The sequence below is a fragment of the Balaenoptera musculus genome, chromosome 11 (genome assembly GCF_009873245.2).
Source record: "Balaenoptera musculus isolate JJ_BM4_2016_0621 chromosome 11, mBalMus1.pri.v3, whole genome shotgun sequence".
Lineage (NCBI taxonomy): Eukaryota > Metazoa > Chordata > Mammalia > Artiodactyla > Balaenopteridae > Balaenoptera > Balaenoptera musculus.
This window is the reverse complement of record NC_045795.1, coordinates 91,738,277-91,761,505: the sequence shown is the minus strand read 5'-3', so window position 1 is coordinate 91,761,505 and position 23,229 is coordinate 91,738,277. Positions and strand designations below refer to the sequence as shown.

General features: G+C 41.0%; 1 protein-coding gene across 2 annotated transcripts in view; it reads right to left on the bottom strand.

Moving 5' to 3' along the window:
* The window catches only part of LRRN1 (leucine rich repeat neuronal 1), a 36,543-nt gene extending 20,345 nt beyond the window's left edge, over window positions 1–16,198 (bottom strand). Inside the window, exon 1 of one of the 2 annotated variants that reach the window (XM_036870125.1) lies at window positions 15,715–16,198. The gene's annotated coding sequence lies outside the window, so the exon portion shown is untranslated. Of the gene's footprint in view, window positions 1–7,147; window positions 7,249–15,714 lie in introns of those variants that run through there. The other variant, XM_036870126.1, reaches the window with a different exon arrangement.
* Window positions 16,199–23,229: the final 7,031 nt, after the last annotated feature.

The window sequence follows — 23,229 nt, the reverse complement described above, 5'->3', positions numbered from 1 at the left end:
TTTTAAAAATCTAAAGCCTTGGTTATTAACTTATTTTCTTCTAATTTCCCATTTTCTCCTAAAAGTGGACTCTAGAGGAAAAGAATTCCAGTTAATTAGGATTTTAGTAATCTGGTTTTTAAATTGTTTTAGTAAATTAAAATCAGGTGAAAGCTACCTCCCTGAATTTGAACTAGTTTCTTATTATAGATTCTCTTTGATGCCAGTGTGTTCACCTATGTTAGTATGCATTCGAAACTAATGGTCCAATACTCAAAGTACTTCTTCTGCTCGTGGATGACCTGGATGCCATAAATCCACCAGAGCACATTAGTGGGCTGGTCCTTAATTACACAGTGTAGGCTTTGTGTAATCAATGGTGCAAAGGAACAGCTGAGAACATTAAGATGCCAGCAGGCATTGTAAATCATAATGCATTCTATAGTCTCTTCAATTCATGTGTCTTATTAAATTAAAAGTAAAAAGAATAGTTTCAGTTAAATATCTGTATGGCCATCATAACCATTAAAATATAAAATAATCCAATGCTATTATAAGATCATCTTTATTACTTTCCCTAGTTTTCTAATGGAAATTGTAGTTACTTTTTGAACCTTAACTATAGGAATGATTTTTTAAGTTATTTTGGACGTTTTTTTTTTTTAATTAATTTATTTATTTGCTGTGTTGGGTCTTCGTTTCTGTGCGAGGGCTTTCTCCAGTTGCGGCGAGCGGGGGCCACTCTTCATCGCGGTGCGCGGGCCTCTCACTGTCACGGCCTCTCTTGTTTCGGAGCACAGGCTCCAGACGCGCAGGCTCAGTAGTGTGGCTCACGGGCTTAGTTGCTCCGCGGCATGTGGGATCTTCCCGGACCAGGGCTTAAACCCATGTCCCCTGCATTGGCAGGCAGATTTTTAACCACTGCGCCACCAGGGAAGCCCCAGGAATGATATTTTTTTTTTTAAATTTTTATTTATTTATGGCTGTGTTGGGTCTTCGTTTCTGTGCGAGGGCTTTCTCTAGTTGCGGCAAGCGAGGGCCACTCTTCATCGCGGTGCGCGGGCCTCTCACTATCGCGGCCTCTCTTGCTGCCGAGCTGCTCCGCGGCATGTGGGATCCTCCCAGACCAGGGCTCGAACCCGTGTGCCCTGAATTGGCAGGCAGATTCTCAACCACTGCGCCACCAGGGAAGCCCAGGAATGATATTTTTAATGAAGCAAAATTAAAGTTATCTCTTAGAAAGGTTAACTAAATAAAAAGGTTATTTCATAAAAAAGTACATTTTAGAATAAAATGCAGTGCAATCTTATCTATCTAGGACTAACATACACCTTAAAAGCTTTCTGTAGAGTTTTAGGTTTAAGAGTACACTATTTAAACTGTGGAATGTTCCACTGGTTATAATAGTGATGAAATATATTAATGTTGTTTTATTATTACTTCAAGTTATATTTAAATGAGGCTAATGAAGACATAATTTGAACACAAGACCAGAAAATGAGAATTATTTTCTTGGAGAATTAAGCAACTTTTAGTAAGCTTCAGCAACTTGGGATAAAATATGGACAGGTAACTTATTTTTGCTTCAGGACTTTTAAGTCTCCAAAATCTAACAAGCACCCATGTTAGCACTCATGAGAAGATTCTGGGTTCAGAAGTATTACCATCAACATGTGGCTGGCAATTAGGTTACTGTACCCTTCAAAGGAACAATAGAAATGAATTAGAATAGTTGACTGGGCAGTTCTTCTGTGTAAGGCACTGTTGGGGAGTGGGGGGAAGCAGGCATCCTAAGTGGAGGTGAAGTTGTATGCAAAGCAGTGGTGTCCTGAGCCAATTGTAAGCATTTCTTTTCACATCCACGTTTAGAGACATCATGTTGTTAGCTTACGATTGGTCATGGTGAGTGTACTTACACCACAGAAATTGGCAAACACTACGAATCAGGCTTATCTTTTTGGAGAGCTGACTGTTAAACATTTACCAGCACACCGCTGGTGTCAAGGCACCGAAGTAGCAGAGGCGGAATAGGTACATGGAATCAGAACTATTTCATTATGAACGAGATTCAAGGTCTCTAAGATAGGAATGGAAATCAAGACAGAAAAGAAGGATGGTGCCTAGCTATGGAGGGCTTTTTATGCTTCACTAAGAAGTATTCTCTCAATGTATTATCATTGTCAGAGACCTAGCAGAAAACAGAAGGTACATTCAAAAGGGAGTGAATAAAGAAAATTTTAAAAAAGGGACCATTTACAAGGCATGGACAAGGTTAAGGTAAACTCACAAAGGATGGCCCAACACCCCTGAGCTAGCTACTGCACGAAGCAGAAGTCAACAGAAACCAGATGGCAAAGGACCCACTGGGACAGTCCATACAATCTGATTCCCAGGTTGCAAAGCAAAGTGGAGTAGGGTGGTTCTGGAGGGGTATGGAAAATATCCAGCACAATCTCATTATCAGTGGGGACCACTAAATGTCTTTTGCAGGGAACTAGGGGATCATTTCTACAATTCAGAAAGATTGATCCACCAGCTGTGTGTAAGACAGGAGAGGGAACATAATGGATATGGGGAAACCCACTAAGAAGCATTTTCAATAAGCTAAATAAGAGGTAATGAGAACTGAAATTGGTAAGACTTAAGAAGATCTCAAGAGGCATGGAGAGAAAAGTAGAATAGTAATAAAAGGGTTCAGGGAACCAGAGATGTACTGCTATAAAGCACAGTATAAATATGAAGGATAATGGCATCTTACTGAAAAATAAGTGACTCTATCTCCATCATCTCCTTTGATAACTATTTGGTGATAGTGTCTGAATTAAGTTATATGTCAATACAAAGATGAAGCTAAAACAAATTATTACAGGGGCAGCATGCTAACTCAGTGCTGAAATGATCTCTGTATTATGAACCATAATAATTGAGATCAGGCAGAAAAGTAGATCTCTCCATGGAGGACAGATCAATAACAACTAGGTTTTACGGTCATTAGCACCCTAATGGAATTACTCAGCATCTAAATCTCTTGGAGGATCTTGAACACTCAACATCAGTCACGTCTTTCATGTTAACACCCGGCCAGATGTGGCTAAGTGCAATTTACATAATGGAGATCAGGAACAAGAATGATATTCCACACATGAAACATTTGCATACCAAGCAAGAGGGTTTTAAGACACCCCTAAACTAGTATTTAAAAATTTACATCTGTGGGCAACACAGCTGATGTGTTGTCAGTTAGCCAGTGTCTTAATCAGGGGTTCATCTACAATAAAAGGAAATGTATTACGGGGGAAAAAGGCAATGGAAAGCAGGAAATTAAAGAATGTATATTAGCTTACTAGACACTCTGTGTCACTCTCACATACATTTTATCTTTAACCAAGAGGTGGAAAAGTTAAGTAACATGCCCAAGACCACACAGAAAGGAAGGAGAGACTTTCTCCTCCTGTGCTCTTTAGCTGTTAGTCTTGGTATGTCAGTCCAAACATGTCAGGCATTGGCATGCCACTCAGCCAGCCCAGGCACCTGAACCCTTGCTCCTGCAATTCTTCTCTCCAGGAATTCAAGCCTTCTGTTCTCTTCCCCTTTCCATGACTAGATTCAACACATCCCATCCCTTCTGTACATAATGCAAACTCCCCCTTTGCGGAACTTCATAATAATCTGTCTTGTCTGAACTCCAGTGTACTTTAGAGGAAGGGGGAAAGGAAGGTCTGAGATTAATGGCCCCCCTTTTGCTCTATTCTAAGCCTCACTCGTCTTCTGTTTCTCAAACCCATCGAGCTTCTTCCAACCTCCAAATCTTAGCTTACAAAGCTCCCCCGTGCACCCCATTGCCTGGCTAATTCTCGCTTATGCTTGGGATTTTGGTTGAAATGTCACTTCTTTAGGCAGGTCTTCTCTTAGAAGCCTCCATGTAATGTTCTATTCTGGCCTCATGAACTTCTCTTTCACTGGACTTAACACAGCCATACTTTTACATTTCCTTGTGTGATAATCGGATTAATGCTTTTATCCCCCATGAGAAGGCAAGCCCCACATAGGACGGGACTGCATTTCATCTGTTTTGCTCACCACTGTATCCCCAGCTCACACAAAAAGATCTGTACAGAGGTGATGCTGTCAATATTTGCCAAGTGACTGAAGTAAATGACTGTCATGTTCTAAGCATTATAGCAAGAGCTTTCCCACATATCTTCAGAGCAGCCCTGTGGGGTCATATCACTCCTCCATTCTACAGATGAGACAGCTTGGGGAATCAGACAAGTTAAGTCTTTTAACCAAGATCACACAGCTAGTATGTGATAGAGTTGAAATTCAAACCCAGACCCATCTCATCCGAGGCCCTCTTTTTTTCTGTTGTTGTGGAATTTCCACAGACGATCACTTAATTATTTTGTCTTGTCTCTATTCATTCTGTTTCCCCAATGAGTCTCAAAGCTTATTTGGGATGGAAATAACACCTTGTACACTTTTTTCATTCCTCCACATCACCCTGCTAATAGCACTGGATATTCTACATGCATTTAATGAATACTTGTTGATTAATAACACTTCCTTGGCATTAATAACATAAAAGCATCCCCAAATGAGTTCAGCTTTCTATAATAACCTATCTAAAATAGTAATGTACTAACATCTCTGAGTATAAATACAGGTTTAAGAGCTACTAATTTCTACCAAACTATTTAGGAAATAATTTTTTTTTAATTATTAGAAGAAACAGCATGGCAAAATGAAAAAGAGATATGATATGGAAATCCCTTTCCTCTTTCATCCACTGAATATTTGTAAGTGTGTTTTCCATGTGCCAAGTACTCTTCTAGGTGCCAGGGACTCAAGGCTGAGTAAGCCATAGTCTTTCCCTTAAGGAGCTGTTTGGTGGAGGGGGTGGTATCACAATGATGTGAATAAATAAACTTAAATTAAGATAACACACTATGCTTGAAGTGAGGACAAGGAAATGCGGGGAAGTCAAAGACAGTGTGACTAACTCAGCCTGGAGGAAAACCAGAGTTAAAAGCACCTGGTCCTATACACTAACTGGCTGTGAGATATTGGACAAATTCTTTGTCTCAGGTTTTTTCCTTATCTTTAAACCGGGGATAACAGTTGCTGTGCCCTCCTCTCAGTACACTAGAAAATGCTGTTTATTGGCAAGGGTTACCAGAGGTGACTAACTGGGTGGTACTGGCTGTCCCCAAGGGCTAAGAGTATCAGTATCTCCAATTACCTGTAAATGCACCCAGCTACCAGTTGGGAAGCTCTGATTAGAAGGATTAAACAGACAATGAATATAAGGTTCTCTGTACATAATTATTATTTCCAGCCCTCAAAGAATTCAAAGAAAATGAGGCACTTACTTGTATTCTAACACTCCCATTCATGAGTAAAGGAGAATCTGCTAGCTGAAACAGGGTAGAGGCTATAGAAGCTAAATCATAGCAACTTTTTCCTATGTCAATCTACCAGGGGTCTTCTTAAGAGTCACCTGATTTGGCTTGCCCGGTACTTCCTCTTGCTTTGTGACTGACCTGCTCCCAGGAGGACTCTTGGTTACACTGCATTGGGTTCTAATCTGCTCCCAACCAGGAGCTTGGTAGTTTGGTCAAGAAGCAAGAAGATAAATGTTATGAAGATGGTGATACACAGAATCAACAATAACAGTGGTAGCAGCAGGATTTATTGAGCATTTACAAGATGCTAGCCATTGTTCTAAGAGTTTTATACGCCTCAACAACTTTATTATCTAACAATGGATTTCAGAGAGTTGAAGCTTTTGGGTCTGTTAGTTCTAACAATGTCTTGAATTCAGCTCCTCTTTGGGGGATGATAGCTCTGAACTGAACCTTTTCTCTCTGGTTAGAAAATCTGATTCTATGAATCACAACTTAGGAGTATTATAATATTTTCAGAGAGAGAAAAGAGAGAGTGGATACAAAGCAGAATCTAGAAACAAAAAAGCTCTAATGTATTCATCTGTTTGCCACTTCTTTCAAAGTACATCCGCTGACTCAAGATTTCTTGCACGTCTGGACAAATATAAACCTCTCTTGGGGTTCATCACAAAAGGTGACAACCGTGTGAACTATCGACTTCTCAAATATCTAGTCTGAATCTTCTTGTCTGTTAAAATACATCCACTTGCCTCCAAAAGAGCATCCAGACACAATAGCAGTCAGAATGCCAGATTTCCACATAATAATACCACTACTACCCATTGCTACTATTTACTAAGTACTTACCTTGGTCCAGGAAATGTGCAAAGGGCTTTAGACACATGATCTCATTGAATGAATCCAATGATTCTATAAGGCAGGTTCTATCATTATCCCCATTTTACAGATGAGGATACTGAGGCTCACTGAAATCACTCCATCCCACAGCTAGGATGCAGTTTTGGAACCAATTCTTCCCAACTCTTAAGACCTGCCTAGTTATCCACTCTCTTTGCCCTGCCTTGGATTGTACATCCTGTAATACTATGGCAGGGATTCACATTGTTCTGATGCATCACTTGGATGCCAGAAGGATCTCTTGAAGCAAAACAATATTTAGAAGCAAATCTCAAGTAGTTTCTAATATTGCTAGCAGCTTTAAGCTCTTGTAAAAATCACTCAATACTTTTCATAATATTCAGCAATCTCCTTATCTCTGCAAATATCAGAGTAACTTTTTTCACAATTAATAATTTGACTTCTTTTCTCTGTGTAACAGAAAGATATTTTTCAATTTTTAGAAACCTTCTAAATTTAGACGATGATATAATTCAATATGCCATGTGATGATACTGGTTAGGAGAATGCAGTCTTTAAGTATGCATTTTCATCTATTTAAAATTACTTATCTTAAAAACAATTTAAAAACATGCTGTTAATAACTCCAATGTAATTTTAAAGGATAATTCAATGATGACTGGTTAAATAAAAATATCAGATTTTAAAATTTAAAGTAATAAAAAATACATCATGTTTTATTTTACATAAACCTTACTTTAATAATGGAATTATAGAATTTTTAGAGCCAGCTGGGCTATGAAAGCTAGTCTAGTCCAATCCTTTTGTTTTATAGCTGCAATTAAAGAGAAAGAAGCATAGCTGAGTGCTTTAACAGTGCAGTTTCAGAGTCGGACCCAAGTTCATATCCCTGCTCTGTCACTTACCAGCTCTGAGACTTCATTTGTCATCCAGATGAAGTTAGACTTCATCTGTCATCCAGACTTCATTTGTCATCATTCTTGAAAGTGCCCTGCTTAGAAAGCAGGACTGCTATAAACTGAGAATTCGAATAAAGGACTCTCTCCTCTAAAACAGATGTATATCCTATTCATTCATTTATTCATTTGATAAATATTTATTGAGTACACACTAGTTTGTGGCCTTGGGCAAGTTACTTATTTGCTTTGTGCGAGTTTCCTGAGCTATAAAGCGGGTGTCTACATTATACAGTAGTTGCAAGGATTAAATAAATGAATGTGGGTAAGGTGTGTGAGATGGTTCCTGGCACACTGGAAAGGCACAATAATGTTGGATAGCATTACCTTTCTCCTACTGCTTCTACATTCTATATTAGGTAATATGGTGGGCCCTGGGGATGCTATTTGGGAGTTCCATATAATATTTTCTTCCTAAAAACTAAAGCATCTCATGTGCATGGAGTGAATCTCTCATTCCATTGCTCTATCCTGAGGGTGAAGCCATTTGGAAACTTCTTCACTAGGGTTCTATTTTGACAGTGTTATCCTTCATGCATGAAGAGAAAACTATCCCACCAGTATTTGCCCACATACTTTGTGTTTTTCCTTCAGATGGTTTTGAAGAGACCCAAATTTTTCACCTGGCCTCCCAGGAGAGAAATGATGAGTTTGTGGGTATGTGCGGGAGGTCGGCTGGGATTCCAGAGACAGACTATCCCCGTAGGACACAGAAAAGCTAACTGGTCCTTTGAGGGGTTAAACCTGACGTGTAGTTCTCCCTGCAAAGAACCATAATCAGCTGGAAGAACAAGTGGAGAAATCCAGTTAATTGCCACTCCAGAGTCTTCAGTGGTTCTATCATGCTTGGATAAGTTAATATACATTCCATTAGTGTCTCGGAAACTCTCAGGTCATGGCTGAAGTCCTACATAACTCTCTCGCTCATGATCTTGGAAATCACAGAATTATGAAGATGAAAAGAAATTTGAGCAGTCAGGCAGCTTCTCAGTCTTCCTTCTCCCAAGAAATCATTACTCCATCGCACAGAAGTGAGAAGTAGTTAAATCTTTAAAACCTTGAGAGAAGGCTCTCCCCAAAGCTCATTTTTAATGTGCCAGTCTTAATTAAAGGAAAAACATAAATGTCTCAGTATGGGATCTAGTGTGTCATCCCTGTTGTATGTGGGTGTGCATGTGTGTGTGTGTACACGCTGGTCATCGTTCTCTGGGAGGAAAGTTAAAATACCCCTGGCCAAAGAACAGAGCAAAATCAAACAAAGGCAGAAAGCCACGCCACTACTGCATCTCTTTTCTAGGCAGAACATCGTCAGTTCTGCACACACATTCTGGGTTATATCATTTTCTTACCCTAGCATCACTCTCCTATGAACCTTTCTTTCCAGCTTGTCACAGTATTTTTTTAAGCTTCTAAGGTCAGCTTAAAATAAAATATTAGAGGGAAAGTCTGATTAGTCCTTAGGTATCTGGGAAACCCAGCTTAAGTTTCTCTGCATTATACATTATAATTGACGCCTCCAAAATCCTTGCTCTTTTTGGTAACCCAAGAGGTAGAATGCTGAATCACTGTCATATTATTACCTGTTCTGACTTCATGGTCCAGGAAGCAGCCTTGGTGTGAATGGGAAAGGCACTGGGTCTGAGAGAGGCAGTGAGGCTGGTCTTATCCCAGCTCCATTGTTTCCCTAGATGTGTCCTTAGACAAACTGAACTTGCATTAGGAAGAAGAGCCTTGCAACCCCTCTTCTTTTATAGATAAACATTAGAGAAATATTAAGTGACTCGTCCAAGGTCACACTGAATCTCTCCATGGCTCTGATACCTTAGTTATTGAAAAAAGGGAGAAGGAATGATAATACTTGGTGTTTCAGACTGTGGCAGGTCAGATGAGATACATATTTAAGGACTCTGCAGAATTTGAGGTTCTAAAACATGAGGCATTATTCACTTTGTCAACTCAGCTACATCTTCTCTTTAAGCAGCTTGTACAGCCCTATGTTTCTCGCCACTGACATTCATTCTGTTTCCAGCCTCCTCTCCTAACGACTCAAGACACTCTGAATTCTGAGTTCTACAAGGAATTAACAACTCCATCCCCAGTGTAGAGTTCTCAGCAAACTTAAGGCGTCCACCCTCTTTCAAACAACCATCCAACTCACTTATGTTCAATGAGGTTAGATCTAAAATTGTCTCCTGCTGAACACTGGTGTTCCAGGTGATAGCCCATTCTGGGAATTAATCAGAATGTTTCTTAAAGCTTTTGCTGGCAGCCAAACTTTGAATGAAGGCTCCTACTTCTGTACAGATTCTGTAGCTCACACTGTTACCATCACAGCATGCTTTATTGTACTTGCCAGTCTCCTTCCTGTAACCTGTACTAGACTTAAACTCACTGAGGGCAGAGCTACATCAACCAGAGCAGGATTCCTCAACCTTGGCCTGACTGACATGTGGAGCAGATACTTCTCTGTTGTGGAGGGACTGTCTGTGCATTTTAGGATGTTTAACATCATCCCTGGCTTCTACCCAGTAGCACACCCCACCCTCAGTTGTGACAATAATTGACAAAAATGTCTCCAAATGTCCCCTGGGGGCGGGGGGGTGCGCAAAATCACCCCTAGTTGAAAACCTCCATGCTAGATCTAGCCAAGTGCTTTTTCATACCAGGCACTCAATAAATACTTAAAATGCTTATGATGGATTTAGCATACAAGATGCAGAAAAATCAAGCTAATTTCTTTTGGTTTTAGTACCTCTTATGATGCCTGGCACATGGCTGGTGGTCAGTATATATTTACTGAGTGTGCAAGCAGCTTCCTATATCCCAAGTAAAATTCTTTCCCTCAAGAGAGTCCAAGTGAGGTGGTGGGGAATTGTCACATTAGGGGGAGAAAATTTTTAAAAGAACAAAACAATCTCTCAGTTGTGGGATTAGGAACCAGAAAAATCACCTTGCCGTGTCCCCCAGACCTTTAGCTCTCCATTTCATCATGACGTATAGGGCAGAAATCAAATTCTTTGCAGTGGTAATACTAGAAATATCTACCAGTGTTCCTGGATCCTTTAAAACACAACTCGGATAGGGACGTGAAGCACCAGGAGGGAGGCAGGACATCCAGAAGGTCACACATTCAGTCATTGGTGTCAGAGCTGGGAAATGAGCCTGTGCCTTCCTGACTCCCTGTACAGTACTTGATTACAGTGATTATTATAGATGCAAATTAAGACTTATTACTATTGTGAAATAACAGTGCAGGTTAATGATATTCTTTATTGCCACGCTAACATTTTTTTCTAGAGGGGAAAATTATAGGCATGAAACCAATTAAGCAATCTTTCTTTGTAAAGCTTTTTTAGTTATCCTAAATGAAGATTCTCTCTTTGTGCTTACTGCTTAATAGTGCAGATTGATTTTTTTGTCTCCTGGGTCTTACTGAGATGGATGCTGTCCATTTTTCCTTGTATGAATCAAAAATGACTATGCTGATATATTATCTCACAAAGGGCAGTCATGAATAGGAGGAGCAAATATTTTGAAATGAATACGTAACAGACATCCTCCTGTAGAGGTTAAGCATTGTTGGAAATGCCTCCCTTGGAAATCTTTGCTAGTCAAAGTCTTGCGATTGCCTTTTCCTGGACCTCACTGTAGGATGGCTCTTCTCCCATGATTGAAATGGTGGCTCCAGAAATGGACAACAGATTAATCTATGTATGCCTCAAACTTTAGATGGTTGTCCTTTACTCCCAGGTCAACATAATATTTGCAACAAAAACCTTTCACGAAGAAGTATGTCAGGTCATTTGTATATTGTTAATGTAACTATGGTAACCAAAATATGCCACCAGTGTGTCTGTTTCATATACAAATGAGGGGGCAGTTGTGGAGTCCACATGTCTGCCAGGGGTATAATGGATGTGAGCTAGGATGGCCAGAAAATTACAAGACATTTATATTAATCAGAGCTTTCAAATAACATTTCAACCCCTGAGCTATGAAGAGTGTAAATGGAAGGCAATAAGCCATTGTAAACACAGTTTTCACTCCTCAGTTTTCAAAACTAAATGTTGTAAGTCAAGGCAGCAGCATCTTTGGAGGGTACCCTCAAATCAGAGCTGACAGACCTCCAGTCTGTATCAATGCAAGTTTAAGCCTAGTTTCTGTGCATCTCAGGATAACTTTTGGTATATTAAGTGTAATGGTTCCATCCAAGTTAAATGTTTATGTTAGTTGTGGTATTGAAGACACAGCTTCCACAAACCTTTTAGCAATCTCACTAATTATGGTAGTTAGTCCTTCCAGCCCTATACTCCCAACCTTGTCATGATACAAATGAGGAAACTGAGGGTTGGTGGGGTTAAGAAGCTGATCTAAGATCACCTGGCTATGACTAGGTAGCTTAGTTACCCACCAAATAATGATAAAACTGCTAATAATATCCTACCTTTGTTAGACCTTTTGGAAATATTCAAAAAGTAAAAATAATAATAATAATATATAAGCCTGCATATTGTTTCTTTAAAAAAAACTCTAACATAAAATGGCATATGTTTTAATTATTGAATAATATGCTTAACACTTCTATAGGGTGGCCATAAAGTCTGAAAATATATACTATATTATTTTATCATGTATTGTAATTTTAATGTCAGTAAACAATTTATTATGCATTTGTCTATGTTTTGAGACTTGGATGCTACATCCAGTGATGTATCCATAAAATAAGTAAAACAAGAGAATTTAAAAGGCAGACTTCATTTAAGAAGACTTGTAGAATGAATGGTTCCCTTGGTCACTAAAGTATTGGATTTTACATATAGGGTTTAACTTTTGTCTCTGTTCTGCACTTTGAGCCAAAACAAGAGAGAATACATGTTTTTCTGACTTCATCTATATAATTATAATTTCATCTTGAATAAAATATTAATCAAAGCTCTATTCATGAGTTAAAGATACTTACATTGTTCCCAGAAACCAAAATATGATTATGAGTCTAAATTGGAATTTGCTTTATCTCCAGATTGCCTTAACCCAAAATAGATGTTCAGCATAATAATTCTGAAAAGTTAAATACAATATTTGAGCAAGCTTACATTAGTGCTCAAGCGAATCATTCAAAGAACTATTATTTTGTAGCTTAAAAATAAATTATAAGAAAGCATTATGAAAGTCTAGTAAAAAGTGACACCCAGGTCCTATAATTTACCATACTTTATTCATGGCTTATTTATGGTGACATTAAAAAGTCCACCATTCTAATTATTTATAATCATGCCCAACTGGCTTGGGAAGTAGCATTGTAATTCTGTAGAGACAGATTTTCTTTAGTACCTACTGGGTTTGTTCCCATGGGTGTTCACTGGTTTAGAATATGTGATAATTGTTCTAACGGTTCAGGTCAAGAGGCTAGCCTTAGCAGGGTCTAACCAGAGAGAAATCAATGGTTGAGTTTTTCCCTGCTTTTTGGGAATTCCAGACACTGCCCAGAACTATCTATATTATTGTTCAGAACCAGAGTCGGCAGTTGGATCCGTTCTAAGATTTTACTTAGCAGAGTGATCCTTTTCTAATAATAAGTACTTTATTACTTTTATTTACCAAGGAGTAAGCCCTAATCTTCCCTTTCATTAGACTTGCAGAACAAAGATTTCACACAGGCAGGTAACAGCCGAAGTAAGTTCTCACAAAATGTGAGGCTTTGGTCATTTTAAACTTACATTTGTTTCCAAAATACCTAGATGATAACTTTACAATAAAATGGCTTATTGCCTAGTTTAGAAATGTCAACTGCATTTTACAGGTAGCCCTCAAGTCCATAATAAAGACAAAATCCCAGGCTTAAGTCACATAAGAGTTTATTATAATGATTTGTTACTTTCTGACTTCTAGATAGCTCTAAGACAGAAAATGTAATCTTGGCTATAACATTTTCTTACTTAAATTTGACTCAGTTCATTTTTCCCCTCCTGGGAAAGTACTGCTTTATGTGTAAAAAAGTTACTGAACCAGCGAAAATAACTTAAGGAAACATGTAAAACAGCAGACTAACATCTGTTATCCATCCCCCACCCCCCCCACACTGAGTCCTCAAAACAATGTTGTCTTGTTTTGGTTTTTTTTGCTTGTATTTTAATGTCCCTTTCAGTGAATATATAGCATACAGTGGCAAACGCTGTTCAGTGAATAGGTTCTTTTTCCCTTCAACAGTGTTTGAGACTGACAAAAGAAGAGGCCACTGGGCTGGCTTGTCAGTAGGTATAATCCCTGGGACTCACGTGTGGCTCACACTGCCCGCCTTTTGTTCATCGGTTGATCAGTGCCAGGAGGTGAGCAGTGCAGTGGTCTATTAGCTACTCTTAGACAAGGCAGAAATGTCCCTGTTTTGGGGTCTATTGCATGACTGACTCGCTATTCATTGTTCTGTCCTGTGACCCGAAAATCCCTCAGGTGACTAGGAACGTGATGGTTTCATCACCTGCAGTTCTACAAGTTTGGTGCTTGTTACTAAAATGATTTTGACTGGACTATGGACATTCTAATGAGAGATTCCTGTTAGTCATCTACAATTATCTTCTCCTATATTGTATATTTCTGAGGATGGAGAGCAAATGTGAGCAGGAGGTGGGATTACTAAAAGAAAAAGAGAAGAAACTCTAAATAAAAGTTGAGGGGTCAATTCAGAAATTACTTGAAACCACCAGAAGTGAAATTAAGTTACTGTCTGCTTCATATAACCATTTTCCTCACTAGTTCAGAACATCCAGCTTGAAATTGCACACAAACACACAGCCAGGTAAAGAGCAAGCAGTACTTGAGGCTTTCAATACAATAGCACTCAGAGAATTTGGCTCCTGAATAAAGGTGTCAGCAAGCCTTGGAATTCCCAAAGAGAAAAACTCACTGCGCCTTTATTCCATTTTCTTAAGGTCTATTGTTAACTAAAGACTCCTTGTCTTTTCAAATTCCTTCATGTGAATGGATAAGGCCAGACATCTGCCAGGATTCGCTCACATTTGCATGCAAATCAGAGACTTTGGGACACACATGGCCCTGGAGCCAACAGCACCACTTTTACTCTAGAGTTACACTGATCAAAGTACCTTACTGAACTTTCCAGTCCTCCAGTCCTAGCTCTTACAAATGAAGTCATGAGTATATTCGAGTGATATTAATTCTTTAGACCATCGTGGCAAGGCAAATTGCGAAACAAAACAACATACTGCCTTTCAAAAAAATCCTACAAGCAAAAGCTCAAGTCAGTAATACCTGTCCCCTCACTGAATTCCACTTTTTCTTTATTTTCTGGGTCTGGGAGTGAAAATGCTAATGCTAATGGTGGCATGATATTTAGAGAAGGGTCTCTTTTCCTGGACCCTTGGCCTTTTCCTCTGTGGTTCGAATGCCTCAAAACCATTCCCACCCCGGTCATTCATTCATTCAGTTCCGGGCACTGTGGCTACAGCGGTGAACCCAGCAGTCAAGGTCCCCCTCTGTCTCCCAGAGCAGGTACCACCGCCGAACCTCCCAGTGCGAGGAGGCAGGCCGGCTCCCTCACAACCGTCCTGGGACGGGTTTTCCCACCGGCCCCGAGTGCGCCGCGCCCCTCCAGCTACTCGATCTTTCCACTCTACCTGGGCTTGCCAAGCAGGGACTCGCCTCCGCGGAGGTAGTCGCTGCAGGGCCCTGGGAAGTGCCGAGTCGGCGGCTGCCCACACCCCTCTCCACGCAGCACAAAGGACACTCGCTGGCAAACTTTTCCTCGCCATCGACCCCGGCCGCGCGGGGAACCCAGCACCGGCTCCGTGCCTGGAGCGGACCGAGGCTTCCCTGACATTCCAGCATCCTTGGCAAGCCTCCTGAGGCTGCCACCCCTTCCGGACTCAAAACGTGTAAGATGAGGTCTTTTCCCCACTTCGACCGCGCGACAGTTGAGCAGATCCTTCCCAATACCCTGACTTCAGTACACTCGATGCTTTGTGAATTACGCCCCTTGTCCCTTTCTTTACCTACAAGGCCACCGCCAAAACATCCTTCCTCTTTTCTCTTACCACAGCCTGCCACCTTCTTTCCCCTTCTCTTAGTCCTCTTTCCAACTCCCCGGGCCCCCCTTTCGCGCTCTTCTCCGGCTCCGGCTGCCTTCCCCAGTTCACATTCCAGCAGCCCTCCTTCCTCCGGATACCCGGGCATCACCCTCCCCCGCGTCGGTCCCTGAAATCTAGCGGGCTCGCCTCCTGTCAATGCCTTTTGCTCGCTTCTGTTCGGCCTTCCTTCCGAAGTATCGTTCTCCCCGACCCCAGTGATTTTTTTCAGTAAGGAGGTCACTAGATTCTGGTTTCCCCGACTTCGTCATTTTCCCCAGTTTCATGAGCCGCGCCCCCTCGTACCCCTTAGGCCCGCGATCTTGTCCCAGGTTCCCCAGACCCTTCTCGGGCCCGCCACGCCGCCAAGTTTACCTCGACTTCCCCTCGCTGCCGCCCACATCTCCCGCCGCTGCCCGGCCAGGCGAGCGCACTTACCCCGAGGCCCGGCTGGCGGGGGTGTCGGGGTGCGCACGGACCAGGCACCGGCGGCGGCAGCAGGAGGAAGAGGAGGAGGAGGAGGAGGAGGAGGAGGAGGAGGAGGAGGACCGGCTGAGCGGCGCCTCCCTCCCAACCCACAGGCACTGGCTCCTTGGGGGGCTCCCGGCAGAACACCAAGACAGGAGGCGAGGCAGCCACACGAGCAACAGCTGCTGCGCGGGCCTGGGCTCAATCCGGCTCTCGGGGGCCGGGGCAGGGGCAGTCAGGATTAGGGAAAAGGGCAGAAGTGGGGTGCAGAGGGCGGGGCAGCGAGCGTCCTGGTCCGGAGGACGGCGTCCGGGGCGCCTAGGGACGCCACCGCGCGGATGCCGCTGCCCGGGCTGACGCCGGCGGCCCCTCTCCCCGCCCGGAGGGCGCTGCAGGCGCGGACGCACTGGCCTCGCCTAGCTCGCCGGCTTGCTGCCGGCGCCCTCGGTGCGCCCGGCTTTGTGCTCCCCGCAGCCGGCGTGCACCTGGTGTAAGCAAAAGCGGTCAGCTGATGGGCTGCACTCCGATTGGCTGCTCCACGGTCTCCTCCCCTCCCGTCCGACCCCCTTCCCGGCCTCCCCCTCCGGTCCTCCGGCCCCCCACGCCCGCCCCCGGCTCAACCCAGTGCTGGGGCACCATCTGTAGCCGGCCCAACAAAGGCGTAGCGCCGCGGGTCTCAGGTGGCCCGGCCTCCCTGCGTCGCCGCCGCGGCCGCTGCACGCAGCAGCGGGCTGCCGCTTTTTGTCTAGGGGACGACAGGCTGCGGCTGGGTTAGGCAGGCAAAACACATTGCCGTTTCTTAGCAAAAGACACACCAGAAAAAAAAAAAAGAAAGCCCACGGTAGCAGGCCAACTAGGCACAACGGTGCCAGATCTCTGTGCAACGTAGAACTTGGGCTCCAGGGACTGAGAAGCAGATAAAATTCAACCCGAGAGAACCAAGTCTCAGTATGAAATCTGACCCTTCCTCCTAAAATGAATGGCGATTCCTTGTGCTGTGTGTACATGCCTGGGTATACATGCCTGGGTGTACGTGCACGCGGAACTGGTCTGAGCCCTTGCCGCGGAAAGAGTATTATGACACTTAAATGAACGGCGAAGCAGCTTCTTATTTAGGGAGGCTTTCAGAAAACGTTTCTGAAACTTTGTAATTACAGCTTTCTGATTTGTTAGGTGTGAAAGTTGTGTTCAAATAAGCGGAGGATTGAGAATATATATAGTCTGTTTGGAGAGGGGGGTGTCAGAGAGCAAGGTGGAAATGGGTTTTTGGAAACTGCTCATGAACCTGAGTTTCATCTTCCAAGTGGGCAGCTTAGAGCCAGACTCCAGAGAAGCCCTTGGTTCTTGTTATTGGGGGATCTGATTTAAGCTAGAGCATTAGCTCAGTGCCAAGCAACTTCACGCAAGAGAATGTGGTGACATTTCCTCATGATGTCCAAGCTTAGAACTTCTGGGGAATTAGGACGGATACATTCATTATTATAGAATCATCTTTTGAATTCCTTGAAAACATAGTAGAAGTTTAACAACAATAATCTTATATCTTGATTCTTATAGCATTTCTTGGTGTCTTTCAGAGATGTCTGATAAATATTTGATGCTCTCATATGTCCATTTACTCTATATTATCCTGAAACTATCATATAAATACCAGTGGGTCACAGTGTGCCTTAGAAGGCTCTAGGGAAAGAAGATATTAGGATTTAGGGAAGAAGGTAAGTGAAGGGTAAAAGGACAACTATAGGAAACGGCCCATTGCAACTAGAGTGGGAGGGTGCTACCTATAAAAGAAGATTTAAAAACTTTCAAAGCAACTTGTCTAGAACCTTTCTCAAGAGCCATACTTTTGTCTCTTCCTCCCTTTCTCATGCTGATTACATGTAGCTTGGAGTTTGTCTGAAGGAAGGTGGGCCTCTGGTAGAAACACAGAACTTGAATGATCAGGGAAAGACAGAACACAGGTTTCTTAGGGAGTCTCCTTTAGGTTTTTCTGGGAGAGGAGGGGAAACAATTCTGTACCTTGCACAGTGGGGCTTTACAGAGGTAGGCCCTGGGGAGCAGTTGAAGCAATTCTTGGTGGTTTGGAGTTACTCTTCCTAGGGGGCAAGATATCTAACAGCCTCCAGGTTTTGGAAGAGACTTCATGAGAATGGTTTTTAAGCCCAGCTAAGAAGAAACTGAGTCAGACTCCAAGGTATGAACTTTGAAACCAGGCTGACACTGCTTTAAATCCCAGCACTGCAATTTATGAACTGTGTCCCTCTGGGGTAAGTCACTTTACCTCTTTAAGCCTTAGTTTCCTTGGCTATAAAGTAGGGTTAATAGCAGTATCTATCCCAGAGGGTTGTGCTGGTTAAGTAAGAGTAAGCCTGTAAAATACTTGGTGCAGGTCTTGGTATACAGTAAGCATTCAACACATGGAAGCACTCGGCATTATTAGCCAGGTAGTGAGGACTAAAGCAAGACATCAGGTCAGACAGGTGGGATGATTATTTCACAGAACCGACACAGGTGACAGAATATTTTAAAAGCACTAGCAGCTCCAATGAGAGAAACAGACTCTGTCTCTCCACTGTTCATTTCTTTTTAAATCACCATATCATTTATTTAAACTAATTTCCTTCTTCCCCAAGGCAAGGGTGAGAACGGAAGCTCTGCCTGTTTCCCCTTGACCATGGCATATATTTGGCTCCTGACAGAAGGAGCATTATCATTAGGAAGAAATGTACGTGCCAGAGTTGGGGAGGGGGGGGCCTGGTTGTGGAGGAGGATGAGGATTGCTGTGTGTTGGAAAGATTGCTGTGGGACAGAGGAGGACAAATGTAGGCAGAGCATTTATAAAGAAATCTGAAGTTTGATTCAGTCATTGGAAATTTGATGAATTGCCTAAATGGTCTATGGGTCCAAATTTTAGGAGCTGCCATTTTGTAACTCTGCAAAGTGGTTTCAGGATTGTTTTATCAACTGACACTTAAAAGCCCCTTGTCATTGGGATGAATGAAGAGGAAACACTCAGTCAACAGACAGGGATAACTAAACCAAACTCATTTGTTTCTTTTGTAGAATCCTCAAATCTATCTGAATTACTCCTAGTGAGCTCACCCAGTTCTGGGGTCCTAAATTTATTAGTAAATATTGATTTATTTCTTACATATTGGAAAACCTTGGAGGCTTTGGAGGAGAATGGAAGTGGATAGAAGGGCCCCAGAGTTCCCAAGGGAGCCAGGTCTTACTGTTGATGTAGGGAGGAGTTCTTGCCCCTGGAGTTGGCCTTGTTGAGACACTACAAATCCCTCTGGGTTCCCTCACTATCCCGTTGAGCTTCTTCAGCTTCACTTTGAAGAAACATTATAATTGGTATTAGCCTAATTGTACTGGTCTATGTGGTAAATGAGGGAAGAAAGAAAGGTGAAACTTTAGAAGGTGATCATCTTAGAATAATCTTTAAAAGGACATCTGTATTTTAACAACAAAATTATAATATGCCATTTTAAGCCACAACTTTTAAAAGTTGAAAATATATCCCTCTCTAAGGGCTTAATTTCCAAAATATATAAACATCTCATACAACTTAACAACAAAAAAACAAACAACCCAATTGAAAAATGGGCAGAAGACTTAGACATATTTCCAAAGAAGACATAGAGATGGCCAATAGGCACATGAAAAGATGTTCAACATCACTAATTATTAGAGAAGTACAAATCAAATGAGGTATCACCTCACACCAGTCAGAATGGCCATCATTAAAAAGTCTACAAATAACAAATGCTGGAGAGGATGTGGAGAAAAGGGAACCCTCCTACACTGTTGGCAGGAATGTAAGCTGGAACAGCCACTATGGAAAACAGTTTGGAGGTTCCTCAGAAAACTAAAAATAGAGTTGTCATATGATCCAGCAATCCCACTCCTGGACATATATCTGGACAAAACAATAATTCAAAGTTATATGCATTCCTATGTTCATACTAGCACTATTCACAATAGCCAAGACATGGAAACAACCTAAATCTCTATTGACAGATGAATGGATAAAGACGATGTGGTACATATATACAATGGAATACTACTCAGCCATAAAAAATAATGAAATAATGCCATTTGCAGCAACATGGATGGACCTGGAGATTAAGAGATTATCATAGTAAGTGAAGTAAGTCAGAAAGAGAAAGACAAATACCATATGATATCACGTACATGTGGAATCTAAAATGTGACACAAATGAACTTATCTACAAAACAGAAACAGACTCACAGATATAGAGAACAGACTTATGGTTGCCAAGGGTTGCAGGGGGGAGGAATGGAGTGGGAGTTTGGGGTTAGCAGGTGCAAACTAGTATGTTTAGAATGGATAAACAACAAGGTCCTACTGTATAACACAGGGAGCTATATTCAATATCCTGTGATAAACCATAATGGAAAAGAATATTAAAAAGTATGTATGTATATGTATAACTGAATCACTTTTCTGTGCAGCAGAAATTAACACAACATTGTAAGTCAACTATACTTCAATAAAAATAATAATAATAATAAAGAAAATGTCTCTCCCTAATTGAAATATTAATAGAGTGTTCTTTACAGCCTCTGAATTAAGATTATAGTTTCAAAACTGTAATCATCACCAAGCTTTCAGAGGATGATGACTGTAAAACTCATAATTATGTGATTGTTGTGATCATTGTTAACCCTCACACGAAATGTGTACTTCTCTAAAAATTTTTGACAGTTGAATGACTTTACTACATATTCATATTTCCTGTTCTTTCAGTTTTGTACTGCATATGAAATCATTCCAATACAAAAAAGGTATTCATTAAGGTTTCTGTAATTATTAAGTATTAATTGTTATTAGCAAAATAATTTGATTATTATTAATTAAAATTACTTTAGCATTTAAGTTAATAATTTGACAGGAAACTAAGGTGACCAACCATCTCGGTTTGCCTAGGACTTTGCAGGTTTTAGTCCTAAAAGTTTCACATCTCAGAAACCCCTTAGTCTGGATCAAACCAAGGTGATTCATTGTTCTAAATAACTCACATTGATAGGTTTATGGTACTTTTGCAGTTTTAGTTGTGTTATAACCTTGCACATACACCAAATAATGTCCTTATGCCTGACTGGATCAAGAATCCCGTTTCCACTTAATTTAATTGCTGCATACATAGCCCTTGACAATCATCTAAGCCAACCTCCTTATTTTACACATAAGAAAACTAAGCCCTAGAAAGGGACTGTGCCAGTCTGTTGACGAAGCCTACACTAAGAAGCTACACTATATACTGTTTGAAGGCAGAGACCAGATGGCTGTCTCCTAGCCCAGCACCCAGCATGTAATCAGTACTCAGTAAACATTTTTTGAATGGATGAATTCAATCAATTAATAAATTAATGTCTCTATATAATTAGAACACATTATATCATGAGCATTTTCTTCATATTATTAAAAAGTCTTTAAAACTATAATACTTTATGGCTGTATAATTCCACCAGTCTTCTGTTGGTGAGAAATAAGGCCTTTATCAATTATTTGCTAAAACATATGTTATAGTAAACATACTCTTTAGAAATGCCCATTTTGGTTATTGAACTATGGATATATAAACTATAGCTTGGATCATCAATTTAACATATTCCATTTTTTCTGTTTTCATTACTATTTATTTTTAGACAGCCAGGCCTTACTAAAAAATAAAGGATTATTTAGGTTTTTTGCTTCTATGTTATAAAGATTTTAGTTGATATGTTTGTTTTCAATTATTTGCTCTCCATTCTGATTTCTTTTTTGCCTGTATAATAATAGCTAACATAAATTAACATAAATTAAGTACTTACTCTGTGCCAGGTAATACACTTAGTAATGTTTCTTATATTGAAAGAGGCAATATACTATAATAGTTACAAGCTAGAGCTCTTTATTCGTGTTACTAAGGTTTATATTCCAGCACAACCTGTATGGATTTGAACAAGTTATTTAAGTCCTCTTTGTAACTGCATCTATATCATGCGGTTTGTGAGGATTAAAGGGATGTTCATGTGCCTAACATATAGCAAGCATTCACTAAATATTAATGTATTAGTAAATATAATGCTAGCTGCTGGAACAAATAAAGAACCCCAGGAGCTTAAATAAGGCAAGTTTATTTCACACTTGTGTAACAGAGTGTGTTCCTGGCTGGGTGGCCTCCACATGGTCATTGAGGGTATAGGCTGCTTCCATCTTTTGATTCTTCTTCCTCTATTTCTGTAGACTCCTTCCCATTCACACAGAGGATGAGGAAAGAAAGACAGAAGAAAGGACCACACGGGAAAATTTTATGGGCCAGACTAAGAAATGGCTCACATCACCTCCACCTACATTCTGTTGGCAAGAACTCAGATACATAGCTACACCGAATAGCAAGGGAAACTGGCAAAGGTAGATGAGGTGTGTGCCTAAGAGTAGAGGAAAGTTTGCAACACACAGCGATCTGTATTAAATATATAGCAACACATATTAGAAATACAGCAATCTCTCTTACTGTTGGTTCTCATCTTGCTTAGTCCTCATAACGAGTTTGACAAGGTAGGAGAGCGAGGACATGACGGACTCAGGGTCATACAGCAAGGAAGAGGCCATAATTACAGCGAACAAAACACACATAGAACAGCTGCTAGACAGGGCTTTCCAATTCTTACCTCCTTTTCTAAATTATTATAAAACTTTAAAATTGAAGTATAGTTGACGTATAATAGTATACATTACAGATGGACAAGATAGTGTTTCACAATTTTTAAAGGTTATACTCCACTTATAGTTATTATAAAATATTGGCTATATTCTCCTCTCACTTCCTCTTAAAACTGTTCTTGGTGGATGGCTAACCTGATTACCCTCACCATATTGCCTTCCCGAAGTTCCCAGAGAACTTAAAGCACAGAGAGGTGACTGTCAGCTGCCCCAATTGCAGCTTGAACTCCTTCTTTCATTGACATCCTTTTTCTTTCAGTAACCATAAAACTTTAAAGAAGTTCAGAATATTTCCTCATAAGAAAATGCTTAGAGACTACTGCACTGGAATTCAGTGCCCCTATTACCATAAATTTAATATCCACATTTACTTTTAGTCCTAGGGGCCTACCAGGCTATAAGAGAAAGATTGTCGGGCAGAGTAGACACAAATGGTTTATACACATCCTGCAGAAACACGGAAGCTCACAGAATTTCCCTACATTTCATCCAACACCTTCCTCTGTCCAGTTTGTCTGCATTTTTGACTGCACTCCATTTTATAACAGAGACGTTCACACTGTATATCTCTGAGCATGTTAACAATCTCTTCTGAGTAAAACATTGCCTGTATTCCATTTTCATGGATAACTAACTACTCTCCTACCAGACCGATCATCTAATGAAATCCTTATTTCTCTGAAGTTTGACTCACATTGTACCCTTGAGTCTGTATACTGCCCAAACCTTACACTGTACACAGTCTTTTG